Source organism: Dermacentor silvarum, chromosome 2 (genome assembly GCF_013339745.2).
Source record: "Dermacentor silvarum isolate Dsil-2018 chromosome 2, BIME_Dsil_1.4, whole genome shotgun sequence".
In the NCBI taxonomy this organism is placed as follows: domain Eukaryota; kingdom Metazoa; phylum Arthropoda; class Arachnida; order Ixodida; family Ixodidae; genus Dermacentor; species Dermacentor silvarum.
The window spans coordinates 110573339-110582471 of NC_051155.1; positions in this window are offsets into that span (position 1 = coordinate 110573339).

Sequence of the window (9133 nt, forward strand, 5' to 3'; positions counted from 1 at the left end):
TATATATATATATATATATATATATACATATTGTTATGGGCCGCCTCCTTGCATTATGGAAGAAGACGATGATCGCCTGGAAACGCTGCGCGTGTTCAGCCACCTTGGCCATCTCTGCCAACAATGCCTGTACATAAATACTGTCCCTTTTTATCTATTTGACGCCCCGTCACACATTGGTGGAGGTGCTGGGTATTCTCGCCAGACGACGGAACTCCGAAGCGGTCGGCGCTGCGGTGCGACCACCATGGCACACCAGCCGGAATCTGCTTCTGCGCCGCGGACACCGATTGTAGAAGTTCAATCCCGAGACCCTGGAACGTTCAACGGTACCGATGGTATCGACTTTGAGGAATGGCTCACGCTTTACGAACGGGTGAGCGACTCCAACCACTGGGACCTAACAGTCATGCTGGCCAGTGTGGTGTTTTATCTCAGTGGAACGGCGAAGTTATGGCATGACAATCACGAGGTCGACTTTGGGAGCTGGGATAGAGTCAAACAAAAGCTCCGCGACCTGTTCGGTAAGGCCTCCAGTCGCAAAAATCGCTGCGAAGCAACAGCTGTCAACTCGCGCCCAGACGTCCACGGAATCATACTTGTCCTACATACAGGATGTGCTGGCGCTGTGCCGTAAAGCTAACAGTAACATGCCAGAGTCTTACAAGGTTGGTCACGTCCTAAAAGGGATAGCGGGCGACGCATTATGGAAGAATGGAAGAAATTATGGAAGAAGACGACGATCGCCTGGAAACGCTGCGCGTGTTCAGCCATCTTGGCCATCTATGCCAACAATCCCTGTACATAAATACTGTCCCTTTTAGGGGCGTAGCTCCTCTTAGTCTAACCTTGTCACGTCTCCGTTGTCCGGCGTATCTCCCGGCAGTAAACGGCAGTATCTCCTGTATAATAGAATAGATGGCGCTGTCTCATAGAACTACATACAAACTGCAGCTCAGGGACGATATTCTAGATGGCGATGTACACAATCTGTGTCGTCATCACCATTTCTCGTCTCATTTCCTAGATGGCGTTGGTCCAATAGAATTGTGTGCAATATGGCGCTTGTGTGAATCGACACTAGATGGCGCTGGAAGTGCCGCTGCTCTCCGATTGGCTGCTGCGCGGGCTGCGCGGGGATGCGCGGGGAGCGAGCGCCTCTCATTTCTTGGATCGTCGACGTACGTGTCGGATCGTTGGTGGAGCATGGACGATGCGCAGCGGCGGGCGCGGATGGCCGCTGCGGCTCGTGCTCGTCGGCAGGATCCCGCGGTGCGGGGAGATGGCATTCCCCTTAACCCGGTACTCGAACCTCTAGCTGTGCACTTCTCCGACCACAAGTGCGTAATATATAAAGGAAACTTGAAACCTCAATAAAAGTTTTCTTCGCCGTACCTCACGTGTTTGCATGATGATTTTATCGGGCGAACTTTTCGGAGGATTAACGGTATCACCCATAACCTCCGGAGCGTCGCCCACCGCACCATCATTCACCTCGTGGATATGCTGTGATATTTTCTATCTATTTGACGCCCCGCCACAATATATATATATATATATATATATATATATATATATATATTGTGAGCATTATATTATCCCTTCATCTTCTTCATCTGTATATACTCATCATCATGGCCAGCGTCATTCGCTTCAGCGCGCGGCCTGCATAATAAACCATTGAGGTTGAACAGCTGTCTCGCAAGTGGTGGAGAGTGCTCTCGATCCCTTGGTCCTCTACGACTTCGAGTTTCCCTGGAGCTTCGTTCCGGTCGCCGCTTGCCCCGCCTTTCCGCCACCATGCCCCAAGAAGATCCACCAGGAGCCCCCAGCGTCACCGTCTCTGCCCCACCGGCCGTTCCTTCATGGACCGTCAGCACATGGCAGCGCGATCCCACCATGTTCGCTGGCCTTCCTAGTGAGGACGTTGACGACTGGCTGGACAATTATGACCGAGTGAGTGAGTCTAACCGGTGGGATGATTTTCACAAGCTTCGGAGCGTCGTATTCTACCTCACTGACGTTGCCAGGACTTGGTTTCTTAACCATGAGAGCTCCTTCCCTGACTGGGCGGCTTTCAGACACCAGCTTCGGCAAATTTTCGGCGCCCCAAACGTCCGCTCTGAGGTCGCCAAGAAAAAGCTTGATGTACGCATGCAACGTCCCGGGGAAACATACACCTCTTATATCGAGGACGTCCTCGCCCTTTGTCGCCGGGTTGACGCAGCCATGACTGAATCTGATCGTGTTCGTCATATCCTCAAGGGCATTGCCCACGTCGCGTTCAACGCACTGGCCATCAAGAATCCAAATACCGTTAACGATGTTATCGCGACTTGCCAGCATCTGGATGTCCTGCAGGCCATCCGTTTACAACCTGTCGCCTGTGACACGCCTCCTTCCTCCGATACGGACCTGCGTGTCCTGATTCGGACTCTCATACGCGAGGAGCTCCAAGTGTACGGCCTGCGCAGTTCTCCCGTTCTTCTGCCGCAATCTTCGGTTCCTGGCCTGCGCGACATCAAAGAGGAGCTGTCCTCCATAACCTGCACTGTGGCTGGGCCCCTCCTTCGCCGGCGCCCTCGTATGCTCAGGTTGCGGCTATGCAACCAGCGTTCGTTCAGACAACGCCTCCTGCTCCTGCTACTCCCAACCATCTGGCGACTCTGGCACCTCGTGCACCTGCCACAGCATATTACCCTACCCGGCCTTCGCCCCGCCCCATTTGTTATTACTGCGGTATTCACGGGCACATATCGCGCTTTTGTCGAAGACGACAACAGGACGAACGCCGTGGTTACGATGTTTACGAGAGAGACCTGATGCTTCTTCCAAATCCCTACCAGCGCCGGCTTTCCCCACGCTCACTTACTCCGCCTCCAAATCCCGAAGCGCCTCGCAACTACCGTCCAGGGCACCGCCGCTCGCCTTCCCCTCTCCGACGCTCGACATCACCTCTGCTACCGGCCTCCCGCGCTCCTGACTACCGATCGGAAAACTAGATGGTGCAGTTTTTGGAGGGAAAGCTGCATGGTCCGCACAGACTACAATTCCTCCAGTGTGCCCGGCCAATACTTTATTAGTGTGTGTAGAAGGTGTACACGTTCCTGCATTGATTGATACGGGCGCAGCTATTTCTTTTATTCACGCTGACTTGTGCTCTCGTCTAGGCAAGGTTACTACACCTTACAATGGAGCTATTCTACATGACGCAAATAATGTTGTGATTCGGCCATCGGCGCAATGCACAGTTCGAGTTTCGATTCACGGGATTCGCCACCATATTAAGCTCGCAGTGTTGACTTCCTGTGCTCACATGCTTATACGAGGGTGGGACTTTCTCTCTTCGGCGTCCGCTTTCATTTCGTGGCGTCAACGCCTCGTTAACCTGACCGAGACCGATAATTCCGACGACGGGCCCGACCCGCGCCTTCACTTACGAACTGCTGATGATTGTATGGTGCCTCCTGGCCGCGAACAACTTCTTGTAGTTAACTGTGACGTCGCCGATGATGACGTTTTAGTTGTACCATCAGCTCATTGCCTATCCAAAGGGATTTCTCTGGCACCTAGCCTTGTTCGCTTCACCAACGGTACGGCCACTTTGGCTGTACTCAACACAACCACTGAGCCAGTACTTGTTCCTAAAGGCGCTGTTGTAATTTGCGTCTTGGAAACTCAGCCTGTCTCTGTGCTTACCTCGACTACTGCTGTTTCACAGGCACCTACAGCTATAGAGACAGCCCCTGCTTCTGTGCTCGCTAGTGCAATCAGCACTGATCTAACGCCACAGCAGACGAAAGAGTTACTGGCGTTGTTATCCAAGCATAAAGACTCATTCGAAGTGCACTCTCCTCTTCTGGGACAGACTTCTGCAACGGCTCATCGCATACAAACAGATGGAACTTCCATCGTGCGCCGGCGGTCATATCGTGTTTCTTCCGCCGAACGCCAGATCATCGATACCCACGTTGCCGACATGCTGAAACGAAGCATCGTCCGCCCTTCCTCAAACCCTTGGTCGTCACCTGTCGTTTTGGTGCGTAAGAAAGACGGCTCATTGCGATTTTGCGTAGACTACCGTGCCTTGAACAAAATAACCCGCAAATATGTATATCCACTTCCCCGAATCGATGATGCGTTAGATTCATTACAAGGCGTGGAGTATCTCACCAGCCTTGATCTACGCTCCGCATACTGGCAAATCCCCATGCACGAAGAAGACAAGGAAAAAACTGCCTTTGCCACATCCGATGGACTTTACGAATTTAACGTAATGCCTTTCGGCCTGTGTAATGCTCCCGCCACAATTGAGTGGATGATTGACACCGTACTACAGGGCCTAAAGTGGAAGGCTTGCTTTTGCTACCTTGACGACATGGTCATATTTTCGTCGACTTTCCATCAGCACTTGCAGCGCCTCGACGAAGTCTTGACATGCCTCTCTGCTGCTGGCCTTCAGCTGAATACAAAAAAGTGCCACTTCGCCAGCAAAACCAATAAAGTACTCGGACACCTTGTCAGCAAGGAGGGCATTCGACCTGACTCCGATTAGATTACCGCTGTCCTGCGCTTCCCCAGGCCTCAACGCGCCAAAGACTTGCGTAGCTTCCTTGGCCTAGCCTCGTATTTCCGGCGCTTCATACGTAACTTTGCCACCATTGCGGCGCCGCTCCATCAACTACTTGCTTCTGGAGCTATGACCGACGCCAGTCAACAAGACCGCAAAACTCGCTATGATGCATCCCACCGTGTCGTTTCCTTCCAGCCTGGAGACGAAGTGTTGCTGTGGACTCCAGTTCGCGTTCCTGGGTTATGCGAGAAATTTCAGTCCCGTTTTGTCGGGCCTTACACTGTTCAGGAACAGACTGCGCCAGTTAACTATCGTGTCACGCCCGTTGTTACGCCTTTGGACGGCCGCTGCCGTACCACAGAGATTGTGCATGTTTCACGTTTAAAGCCTTTCATACGGCGTTCGCCGCCATAGCCAGCGGCCAGGTTGGCCGCTTCCATGCGCGGGGGTAATTGTGTGAGCATTTTATTACCCCTTCATCTTCTTCATCTGTATATTGTCACCATCAGGGCCAGCGTCAGTCGCTTCAGCGTGCGGCCTGCATCATAAACCGTCGAGGTTGAACAGCTGTCTCGCAATATATATATATATATATATATATATATATATATATATATATATATACATGAACGAGTCGAATAGAAGCCAAGGAGACCGTTTGTTAGTAGTCATATTATGTCATATCAAACAATGACACCGAGCACATCATAGGGGAAAGTACTTGTTTCTACCTAAATTAACGAAATGCTAAATAAATGGAAAACTAGGTGGATGAAAAACCAACTGACTGCAGGTGGGATACGAACCCATGGCCTCACATTACGTATGTGATTCTCTTAGCCATAGAGCAACCGCTGCACCATTTTCCCGTCTACATACTGTGGTATCTCATGTTTTATCTGCTGGAACTAAACATTGGATTGTTAACCAGTGCCATCAATAATAACCTTGATGGTGGATGTGGAACATACTACCTGCCGCAAGCGCCACTACTACGTGAACGTTTTTCTTGAAGGCAAGCGGTCAATAAACCCACGCATGCTACCTGAAGACATCAAAGCTGCCGTAGTCGAGACCCCGGCTATGTAATGAAGGAGAAGAAAGGAAACCGACTGGACCGATTTTTAATATTCACATCATACGAAGCAAACAAACTATCACACCGAGGACAGCATAGGGGGAATTACTTTTTGTTGTGAACTGAAATAAAGAAATAATAAATTTATGGAAATGAAAGTGCATTAACCAGCCTTGAGACCAACCCATAAGAAACCAATGGACGCCCTAGGTAAATCAGCTATAGAATTTACAAAATGAATTGAAATGGAAGACTCATATCGTGCGTTCAACCAGCTTTCTTGAAGGCCGGTCTCGACAAGGTTCACGAGAACTACCGCGACCAGGGTCCCAGGCTGACGGCAGTCGAATACCCTAGGCATATTAATGCCGTTTGAGTGGTCATGTTTAATAATGACGCACAAAGTACGCTGGTCCGTCCACAAAAACAAGGCCGAAAAAATTCGATCTTTCCTTGGGCGCACATTCAGCAAGCGGTGGCCATGAAGACGTGCAGTTGTTTTAGTGTCTAACTGGAAAACCAGTCGCAGTTGGTAATGATGCCGAACCTCTGCGGAGATATGCGCAGCTTGAATAATGAAAGGAAGTGCGCACCTCTACCGACGCTTACTTTTAGCCTGGTGAGTCCAGCCTAGCACAGTCCATTCCCATGCGTGAAGTAAGGAACGCATGCTATTGCATGCCGGTTCCGAGTCAGGTCAGAAGCTGCTCATATATGTGCAGCAATATAGGGGGAAAGATTATATCAAACATTTGGGTTTAAAGTCCGAAAGCTTCACAGTCGGCTATAAGGGCCGGGCGCCGTAGTTAGAAGGCTGCGGATCAATTTTTTCGAACTTTGATTCTTTCAAGTTCACAGAACTTTCCATGCGTGAGCGTATTTGCAATTTCCTCCATCAAAATGTAAACATCATTGCGTTGAATTGAACCCACAGCCTTGTACTCATCGACACCACGCTAACGCGACTGATCCACTGCTGCGGGTGGCGGTCGGTTTGCCGGCACGAAGTACAGCTTTTACTCAACTCGCTTAGCTCTTCGTTACGGCGCTGCTGTTAGCACGCGAAGTTTCAATGCCCTTTCTAAAAAGCTTTCGCTTAACCTAGGGAACCTATGGCGCAAAATAAATATACATGACATTACTAGATGTGCGCATAAACCATCAAATAGGATTGTCAATCTAAACGGATAGTTTAGTGCTTCCGCAGATTTGTCTGATTTATCAAAGATACTTTTCTATACCTTCTATGTTTTAACTTGCAATTTCATGGACACTGCGACACGCTCGTATACGGGATACGCCCATCGAGGTTTCTGTTAGACACCTCTAGTGGGCGAAGTTTTCCTATGTTGCTGCCGCAACGATGTTGTGATCAAATGTCTGCCATCCACCACAGCAGCCCAATGCTATCACCATGAGAATACAATCACATCCATTCTTCTAATATACCAAAGTAGCGCATTCAAATGTCGGGCGCGTGCGTTACGCGCCCCTATCCCGCACTCTTTCCTGGTGACAGTTAGCGCTTTGAGACCTAGTATAAACTGCACTGCTTTCGAGAACGGTACACGAGACGCTTGTTTTAAGTCCACTTACTTACGCATCGCCCCATGAAAAGGCTCAGCTAAAAGAAAGAAAAGTGGTTAGATGATCCGGAGAAAGCCATTTGCTTTCAACGTTTTGAGAAGCTTTAATGCTTTTTAGGAAAAAGAAATCTCCCAAGCCTAAAAAATTCAGCTGACTGCGAACTCATTCACTGAGAACCACCAGCTTTTGAAGTGGTCACTGCTGGTTGTGGTGCACTCTGCGTCGTCTTTTCTAACCATACTAATGTCCGGAGCCGCCTTCGAAACCCGCGCACGAACACGGCCACTCTGAGCGTCTGGGTGTCGTAAACCCTACACAAATTTACTAATTCGAAGCATTTTCTATCGGCAGTCGTTAGCGCACCCGGCTACCAAGCAAATAGCGCCACTGGGGCAAGAATTCAATGCACTGTGTGGTGGTCCCGGTAAAATTTCATTTTTCTTCAAACTGCTACGATAGGGATGCCAAGAGTGATGAAGTGGACTCACGATGAAGACAATGAGACGGCGTCGTAGTAATGAAAAGGACGGATGGCGCAAACACTAGTTCAAATGCTTAGCTGTCATTACTGTGAAGAGCGAGTTATGAGCAGCGCCATGAGCCATGTAGGGTGTGAAGCGAACTGTATAAACAGCTATGTGTCTTGCCAACTGACAATCATTTCCCAGATTCCTGTTCCCTGTGGAAAAAGTAATGTGGCCTTTAGCGAGAGGTGTGTCAAAGGAAAAGTTACGGAACTCCCGTAGTCATTGTCAACTGAATAATGTGCTTGCGTTCGGCTGCAGCTCTTTAGCGAGAAACACAATCATGTAAGAGGAATTCAGTGATATTGTTGAAAAATTAAATTGTTTCACATAAATGAAATGAACTAGTTGCTCAATCTGTTCGCCATCACTAGTGGTCACGATGAAAAAGTTTGCCTAAATGTGAAGATGTTGTCGCCAAACTGACTGGTGTAATCTATAGACGCTCCGTGAATTGTCATCTGTACGTAAAATAGGAGGCCCTTATGCTATCGTTGCATTTTTCAGAAAACTTGGTTTACATGTCGGCAGGCGCAAATTTCTTGTTGTGTTTCGTGTTCACCGTTATTGATGGAGCTAGTGCCTGCACAAAAAATGGTATGAAGGAAAACATTGAAATGTTCTTCTACATTTTGTAACTTTGCTGCAATTGTGTTCTTTGATGGAAAAAACTCTCCTGGAATGCCGCTTTACTCTTCATGGTGGCGTTCAAGGACAACGTGCATGGACAAGAGCTAGCTTCGGCTTTGGAACTGACACTCTCAAGATGAGAGTACTGCCGTACTACCGAGTATTCTTTTTTGCTCTTGGACGTATTCCCCATTAAATGAAAATCATGCACAGGCGTTATGGTGTAAAGACGCGTTATTTCTTCCTTTTTTCCCCTCAATATTGGACGAATTGACTGTCTTGAAGTCCCATTCTAAACCTAAGGAGCCCTTCATTTAAGTATTGGCCTGTCAAAAACGAGGCTTCGAGAATTGTGCAGCAAGTTTCTAAGCAAGACGGTACGAAATAAATAAATTCATTGAAAGGTATCAGGAAGCAACAGGGTTGCCATGTGTGAGAGGCAACGCACTTGTTCATATTCCGCTTGGTCGCCCACTTGTGCAACCCTATTCACGTCAAAGTTGTGGCCGATGCGCAGCAATATGCTGATAGTTCTGGAGCCTTTTAACGACAATTTGAAAGCTATGCTCTTACATAAACTAATCAAGTGCTTTACCTAAAGTTACCAGGGTAATGTCAATGGGGTAAACGTTGAGAGGCTGGTGTTCGTCACGTGCTACCGGGTAATGTAATGGTAACGGAAACAAGAGTGATATAGCGAGACTTATGATTAAAGATACACAGAGTTCATTTTCTGTGCAA